This window comes from Mus caroli, unplaced genomic scaffold, assembly GCF_978045245.1.
Source record: "Mus caroli unplaced genomic scaffold, Mus_caroli_1 scaffold_16, whole genome shotgun sequence".
NCBI lineage: Eukaryota > Metazoa > Chordata > Mammalia > Rodentia > Muridae > Mus > Mus caroli.
The window spans coordinates 9,741,735-9,749,907 of record NW_028227271.1 but is presented as its reverse complement, the minus strand read 5'-3'; the positions used below and the strand labels follow the sequence as shown (position 1 = coordinate 9,749,907).

Below are 8,173 nucleotides of genomic sequence, written 5' to 3'. Positions count from 1 at the left end.
GACTGTGGGAACGGAAAAGTGTGGACCATCTGTTAAGTTTCCACTCCATAAAGTCTCACTGCCTTCGCTCGTAAATCAATTCCAGGGGCCCTGATTCTTTTCTTTCTCCTTTTTCTTTTTCTTCTTACGCCATCGATGCTACTGACATTTGAGGGTCCGTCTGTCTTCTAGCTTCACCCTTGAGAATAACTGGTGTTAGAGCAGTCACTGTACTCTAGGCTGATCCACTGCAGTTCAGCCAGTGTTCAAGCGTAGCTCTTCTGAGTTATCTTGGTGACTGTGTGCACTGGTCTCACAGAAATGTCAAGGTTGTCACAGCAAAGACGCTGATTGAAATATCCTTCAAGTAATTCGAGATTTTATAGTTATCTTTGAGTTTTGGATTTTAGCAGTTTTATTAATGAAATCCCATTGTCTCTTCCAAATACATATTGAAGAGCTACGTGTCTGACCCTCCTCAGGGCCCTGCCTTTGAACCAACCATACTCCAGAGGCAGTTCCATAACCCAGTCACATGTGTAAGTAACCAGTACGATGCCGAGCAGAAACTGAAAAGGATTAAGACATATATGGATACCATCATCACAAGGCTTATTTGCATTATACATGAAAAATGGCCAAGTTTGGATCGGATGTGAATGGAAAGAAAAGAAGGACAAAATATGAGTGAAGGATTAGTTAGAGTAAAATTCTGAACAAAGTCTCACCAAAGGAAATCCATAGCCTCGGTTCTTAAGGTTTTGTCTCTTCACCTGAGGGCAGCTGTTTAGGTGGGAAAGCTACACAGGGTGCAGGAAGGCCACTCTGTGTCTGCTCAAAACGAGCATCCGAAGAGGAGAGTGAAATGAGCACACCAGGTTCCCATGATGCTAATGTGTATGTGTGCGTACGTGCTTGGTTACTGGACTGTATGCTGTTCATGTAAAATAGGCCTGCCAGTTTGTTTCTGAGCACATCCTTTTGGTCGATAAACTTCTCCTGAATTAACAGATTCCAAAGAGATAACGGAGACACAAACTATCTAGCTCTCTCAGCCTTTACTAGAATGAAGATATACGATAGAGTACGAATTCTCAAGTTATAAAACTATATATAGCCAGCACATAGCTCTTTCCTCTCCCCTCTCTCTCTGCCTTTTTCTTTTTCTCCTCTTTCATACACACATAATAAAAATTAGAAGTCCGTTTTATAGCAAAATTATTTGATCCTAGTAATCGGCTAGTTTGATTTGTTTTCTTATTTATTTATGAATGGTGTGTGATGGTTTGTGTATGCTTAGGCCAGGGCGTGGCACTATTAGGATGTGTGGCCTTGTGGGAGTAGGTGTGTCACTGTGGGCATGGGCTTAAGATCCGCATTCTAACTGCCTGGAAGTCAATCTTCCACTAGCAGCCTTCAGATGAAGATGTTGACCTCTCAGCTCCTCCTGCACCATGCTTGTTTGGATGCTGCCATGTTCCTGCCTTGATAATAATGGATGGAACCTCTGAACCTGTAAGCCAGCTGCAGTTAAATGTTGTCCTTTACAAGACTTGCCTTGGTCATGGTGTCTGTTCACAGCAGTAAAATCCTAAGACATACTGTGTTTGTGTGTGCATGGAGAAAGAGAGAGAGAGAGAGAGAGAGAGAGAGAGAGAGAGAGAGAGAGAGAGAGAGAGAGAGCTTTTCTTCTACCATGTAGGTTCTGGGGACCAAACTCAGGATGTCTGTCTTGGCAACCAGTGCTTTTAGGCACTAAGCCATCTCACTAGAGCAGTTTGATGCTTTTTATCAATAGCAATATTGCCCCTAAATGAAAGCTGTACATGTTACTTACATGTTCAATCCAGAAACGGATATCAAAACATGTCACGTGTATACACATATGCCACTCCATATGTATATATAATATCCATATGACATTATCATAAAGCAGTGATGGTATTAAATGGTTACTATCAAGTATGAATCAATACCACTGTTCACCCTAAAAGGAGAACCAGAGGGTGAGAGTCTGTTGATGAGGTGTGGATTCATTATCCCTTCCCCAGGTTCATCAGAGCTCTTGGTGCCTTGTCGTGGGGAGTCAAGTCTAGAGAAGGCATGCGATGGGCACTGACCACCCAATAACCCCTCCTTAGTCCTCCAAGAAAAAAATTAGGCACATCCTTACATTCCTTGAAGACAGTCCTGAACCTGGAGTCCACAAGGCCCCATGGGACTTTCAGGACTGTTTGGGGACCTTTTAGATCTCCTATGAACCAGCATCCAGGAACACCTTCCACACTGAACTCCATTCTTCGGCCAGTGGGCCACAGTCCATGCTCTCACATGAAGGTCTACTACACGTTATTTCCTAGTGTGTAGTGTTTGAACAGAAGGTAAGAATTGAACGATGCAGAAATATATGGAAATCCTGATCCAGCCCGCTGTGAATCAGTGGGGGAGGGGGGGAGCCCAGAAGATTTTGTAGAACGCAGGAAATAATCAGACGAATAACCCAGATAACTTAACATTTCACAGCACAGAATACTTGTTTCCTCTCAGAATTCAGTGTTAGCAATCCTTGGAAACATTTGGAGGGCGGAGCTGGAGAGATGGAGCAGCAGTCAAGAACACGTGTTGGTCTTGCCGAGGACCTGGGTTGGATTCCCAGAACCCTGGTAGCAGCTCTCCGCGGTCTGAGACTCCAATTCAAAGGGATTTCCTTTTGATCTTTATAGGCACCAGATATGCATGTGGTGCACAGACACTCAAAACAAAAAAAATAAATAAATAAATCTACAAAAAAAAAATCCTCCCCAAAGAAAATATTTGGATAATATATCAAGAACAATAAATAAGTAACTTTGTCTAAATTAACAGCAGCTGACCAGACCGTTATACAAGAAACCCTTATAAAGAAATTGACAATATGTTCATAGAAAAATCCATAAATCCTAGATAAAGCCTTTTTTTCTGCCTCTGCAGCACTTCAGAAAAGACCTCAGAGAATTCCCCACTCAGTAATTCTCAGCAGTCACAATATTTGGAAACACCTCCCATTTGCTGCCCTTATCCGGCTATGTCTTACACGCTGACACCCAGGAATCTGCTAATAATATACGGTCTGAAAGGAACTTAAATTTCAATGAAGCAAGGCAAAGAGTCCCTTTCTAACTAAACTAACCGAAACATAAATTTACCCCTTAAGTTAAATCAAACAGCCTTTATAGTCTATCAAACCTACCCTTGCCCGCTGCAGAACTTAGCTCTGCCTGATGGCTTTGTGAGCTGCCGACCCTGGCTTTTCATTCTTTGTGTTCAGAAATTAAGAACTCGGTCAGGAAGTTTCACATTTGGTGAAAGCCTCATATGAACTGCTTGTTCGTTACTTAAGGAAATCGCAATGTCAGCCTCAACTAAGACTCAAACAGCCAAACAGACTTCTCTAGGAATTCAGTTTGTATACTGTTCTCAGTGGTATGCACTTGCGAAGTGAGTTGGCTCACTCTAAGCCGTGAGTGCTTAGTAGGAGTGTGCTCCTGTGTCAGTCTTAGAAACATTCAGAGTCATTTCCCCCGAAGGCTTCCTCGAAGTTTCCTGCAGCAGTTGGCACAGAGAGAACTCACGGGGAAACACGTTACATTCACAGTGATTAGAGGAAACATCAATGTTTTCTTATGTCCAGGTCACAATGGATAAGCTGTTTACTTGACGAAGAAAGGAACTGGCTTTGAAGAGTTAGCTAAAAAAAAAAAAAGGAATGCTAATGTTTTAAGAATATAATATTTGGAGTACATTACTATGGTTTTTAAAAGTAGAACCAATTTTAAACTCTCAATTACAGGACTCATTTCAACTCTGAGGCTTTTAAAGAAAATATATATTTTTTTAAGTTGCTCGTGCATTTAGAATAAATTACAAACCCTCCCAGGAAAGAGTGAGGTATTAATTGTATGTTTTAATAAGGATTTTGATTAAACACTGTTAGAAAACTGAAACTATTGCCCAGAGGCAAGAGTAATTATTTTTCAACTTCTTTACTGCTACCAAAATAATATCCTACAGTAATAATGAGTTCTGCCTCATAGAAAGAACCATCTAACAGTGATGTTCACACTTTCCTACAGCATCCTGAAGGTCAAAACTTCACGAATTACTTCTTTTAACGTAAGCAATTAAGTTTAAAATATAGTGCCCTATGTTCTAAAATAACAGCGCTCAGTCAGACAATGGACCACCACAGTTCACTTATTAACTGTTCCCCAGTAAATGGAAATGAGATGGAGAAAAGAATCCGCGTCCTCCCCTCAAGGTTTCTCAAATGTTTCTTGATCATGTAGTTCATTTACTAAGCACTTTTGGAGATTAATTAAAAATGGTAGAAAGAGAGACCCCCAAGATGACGTAGTAAAATATCCCATGCTAAAAAGATTATGTGGTTTGGGCTTGACAAATGTGAGCTGACATCTGCTGGGCTCTTTTGTAGAAAGGGATAAAGGGACTGGGTTCGCCAAGGAGAAAAGAATCCACACCAGGAAGCAATGTAAGGGACAATCAGAGTTTAAAAGGGAGTAGGGCCAAGCAAGCGAGATCCACGGGGCAAAGCTCACAGAGATGAAAGGGAGAGTTCTCATTCATGTCATGTAGACGGCAGCAGATAAGAGATCCCATAGATCAAAGCCTCGTGACATAATGGGAGCTGATTGAGCACAGTGCAATTTTTTCTGGTCAAGAGTTTAATGTGCAAAAGTGAAACAGGCTGTCTGTGTTCCATGCTCTTCAGTTCTATTATGTAATGTCTTGTCACGGAGGAAGAACTAAGAGAAATCATGCACCTTCTCCACAACTTATTTCTATTATGGGGTGTTGACCTCACGTTACAAGGTCACGGAAACACCAGGCCAGGAATGGCGCTTGGAGGGCAGGTTTTCCAAGATTTGTGGGTGGCTTTTAATGCTGTTATCATCTTAATTCTGGAAATTTCTATGTTTACGGGTGACGGTTATTCCAGAAACTATTCAGTAGTTGACTATTAAATGATCAGCCCACCTATCCAAGTTTCCAGACTCATTTTCTAATGGAAGGCTAACATCTTCATATCTCCTCAAACTGTTGCAAGCCCATCCTTACATGGATAACAAGGATATAATGATAGCTCAGGGGAAAAAATAGGTTTGTAATGTTGCTTTGTGGAGAGTTCATGTGTTGTCTGTCACAGTGGGGAAAACACAGGACTCACAGACAGACCTCATCTTTCTGGATGAAGGATAAACATCCTTCAAGAGGTAGCACTTGCCTGTTCTAGGGGCCGTATCCAGCATTACCTACCTGAAATGCCTTTTCCCTTTCGTGGGATATATTAAAGCCCTTTCTCTGTCTTAGTGAACCTTTTAAAAGGTTGTCTTACTCGGATGAAGACCAAACTGACTGCCCCAGATATTGAAAACAAACAAACAAACAAACAAGCAAGCAAGCAAACAAAAAACCAAGGAGGGCTGCAGGCACCACAGGACTGGAAAACATTGCATGGTCCCAGGGAAGAACTATTAGTACCTTGGAGAGGGACATGTCATCTGACTTTGTACACCCTTCATGAAAGGACTGAGAACACTGCCACCTGGGGACCTGATGCAGAATGCTATTGGCAGCTGCTGGCAGACAGAAGAGCAGCAGCAGTAACAAATGCAGGGACCCACAGGAGTTGGGCAGGTGTTCTCCCGAAGGGACGACAGCACTATAGGGGTTGCCTCATCTAAAGGGAGCTGTTTCGTGGGTCCCTCCTATGAGGCCAATTTTCTGCCATTATTTTGCTCAGAATAAACTTCAGGACACTTTAAGAGAACTCTGGGCTCCAAATCTTTGTTTTAAGAAGTTCTTTAAATGAACCAAATGAATTTAAGGTTGTATTAGAACGCTGCATTGTTGAGGTCGATTCAGATCAGAGTAAGTCACCTGGCCACTCTGGTGTGAAGGACATCACGTGACTCTCTACCACTAGCCAGTGAGCTCCAAGAAGGAAAAGCTGCGTCTTCAGTTCCCCCAGAAAAACACAGCAGGTACTTGGCACAGAGTCCTAGCTCACGCTACGTCCTCTCACAAAGCAACCAGTCCAACTGCTCACTTGTAAGAGTAGCAGAGAGCTGTCTATCAGGGAGATCTGTACAGGGATTCCTTCCCACCACATCCCTGTCCTTTATTGGCTATCCTCCTTCCTCACAAGAGAGAATATCTTGGGCATCACCTGTCTGTTAAAAAGTGTATGGCCTGTGGCTTAGGCAGAAAATAGAGATGGGATACCCAGGAGAAAGAAAGGGACTGGGGAGAAAGGCAGGAGGAACATTCAACAGAAGATACGATGAGCCAAATCCATGGTACCTGAGCACAGGTGAAATGTACGCTAGAATACATAGGACAATTTAAGTTCTATCTAATCAGAGAAGAGCTTAGCTATATGACCAAGTCATTTGTAAATATATCGTGAGTCTGAGTCTTATTTCTAGGAGCATAGGGCTGGGAGGAAGGACCAGGGATTAATTTCAACCCTGCAGGGATGATTAATAGATCACCGATTAGGAAGCTAGAAAGGAAGAAGTCATCAACATAGATCGACTCCCTTCCTTCGCCTCCGCTGGGCTGCAAGCTTAAGGCAGAAATGGATCACCAATGCTTTTCTCACTAGCCAAGTATTCTATGCTTATAATTCTGGATGTGAAGTGTTATTTTGCCAGAATCTGATAGAAAAAAAAAGATAGAAGAGAAAAATACACGGTCTGTGTTTTGCAAGTGGTCTTTCAAGATTTACAAAGGAGGTAAGCTTCAGCCAGCCACAATAAATCTTACCTTTGGGCACTCTTGAAATGTGGACTGTCTTTTAACACGTAAGACTAGTGATCAAATTGTTGAGCACATTTTCATACTGAAGAGGGAAATAAGAATGTCTGTAAACATCACCAGTTCGTTTAAAAACACCCTGCATTAAGAATTTCCTGATATGATATGGTATGTTAAAATAAAAGGCAGTTCCATCTCAGAAATATGGCCGTGGCTCGCTTTACGTCTGCCATGCTATGTACTCTGTACTCTCCCCAAATACAACAGTGCATTCAGTTATTAGCTCCATGGTTGCAGCAGCCACACATCCCGCCCACCAAGCCTCTTAGTGACACACTCTCAACGCTCACACCGCACATTCCCATGGCTTACTTTTGTTCACTCCTCAGATCTCCTGGCTTTCTAAGAGCAGTTGTCACCGGATGATTCACTATGCACTTCCGGTTTCCCTTGCTCTCTTAGAGCTTATCCTGTCTCGTGTTCAGCCTATCCATCTGTAACTCCTAACTGCTTGGTGCTTCTAGCACAACGGTGAAGAGGCAAACAGCGCACAGCTCGCCTGAGTGCTGAGAATCAGTCTGCTGTGCCCGTTCACGAACCCTAATAGATCACCAAGGAGCTGCCCCGGATGCCGTCGATGCCGTCGCACAAGGGTCTTTTTATTCGAGATCAAGCTTGGGTTCACACTGATCCTGATGCAGCAGGACGAGAGGGGAAAGCCCAGAGCCCAGTTTCAAGCAAGCGTTTATAGAAGTAAGCAAACAAGCAAGAGGGTTTCTAGCCTGGCACACATCTGATTGGGGATAGGGGGTAGGGCGGCTCTTGTGGAATTCTGTTGCCCTTTAAAATAATTGGCTGGTGCTGAGAGCCAAACCATAAACTTAACTTATGCTTTCCTCCTGATTGGTGGTTGTTAGGAAGTGACGTGACAGGGGCAGGCTTGTTAGAGAGTAACCTGGAAACTAGCGCTAGGCACAATTTTGTTGGAGAGTAACCTGGAAACTGATGCTAGTTTCAGGCTTGTTTGTTAACTCGAGTTCAACCTTAGGTCAGGTTCTTTAAGATGGGGGTGCCAGCCAAATAATACTGTGTAGAGAGAACGCCTAGGTGCCTAAACGTGTCGAGAAGGTTGGGACAAGAAACCTGGTGCATACATATGAGCTAGGCAACAAAGGAACAAGGAGACACTTCAGAAGGCAGAACTGTTCTATTTGCTATCGGCTTATATGTCTATTACATTGGAAATATTGTCCTATTTACCATGATATGCTTACACTACTTATAAAAGTAGCTATCATGCAGTAGATGCTCAATAGATATTTGGTAATATAGACCATTGTCGGTATCCTAGGGGATGCTTCAGGATGAAGGAGTTCCA

The 8,173-nt window shown here is 42.8% G+C and overlaps 1 long non-coding RNA gene across 1 annotated transcript; it reads right to left on the bottom strand.

Annotated features, from left to right (window-relative positions):
* Positions 1-3,214: 3,214 nt before the first annotated feature.
* Positions 3,215-7,637, bottom strand: LOC110311016 (uncharacterized). The gene is made up of 3 exons (XR_002379892.1): positions 7,168-7,637; positions 6,805-6,880; positions 3,215-3,706 (listed from the first exon to the last, which is right to left on the bottom strand). It is a non-coding gene; the product is annotated as an uncharacterized LOC110311016 (long non-coding RNA).
* Positions 7,638-8,173: the final 536 nt, after the last annotated feature.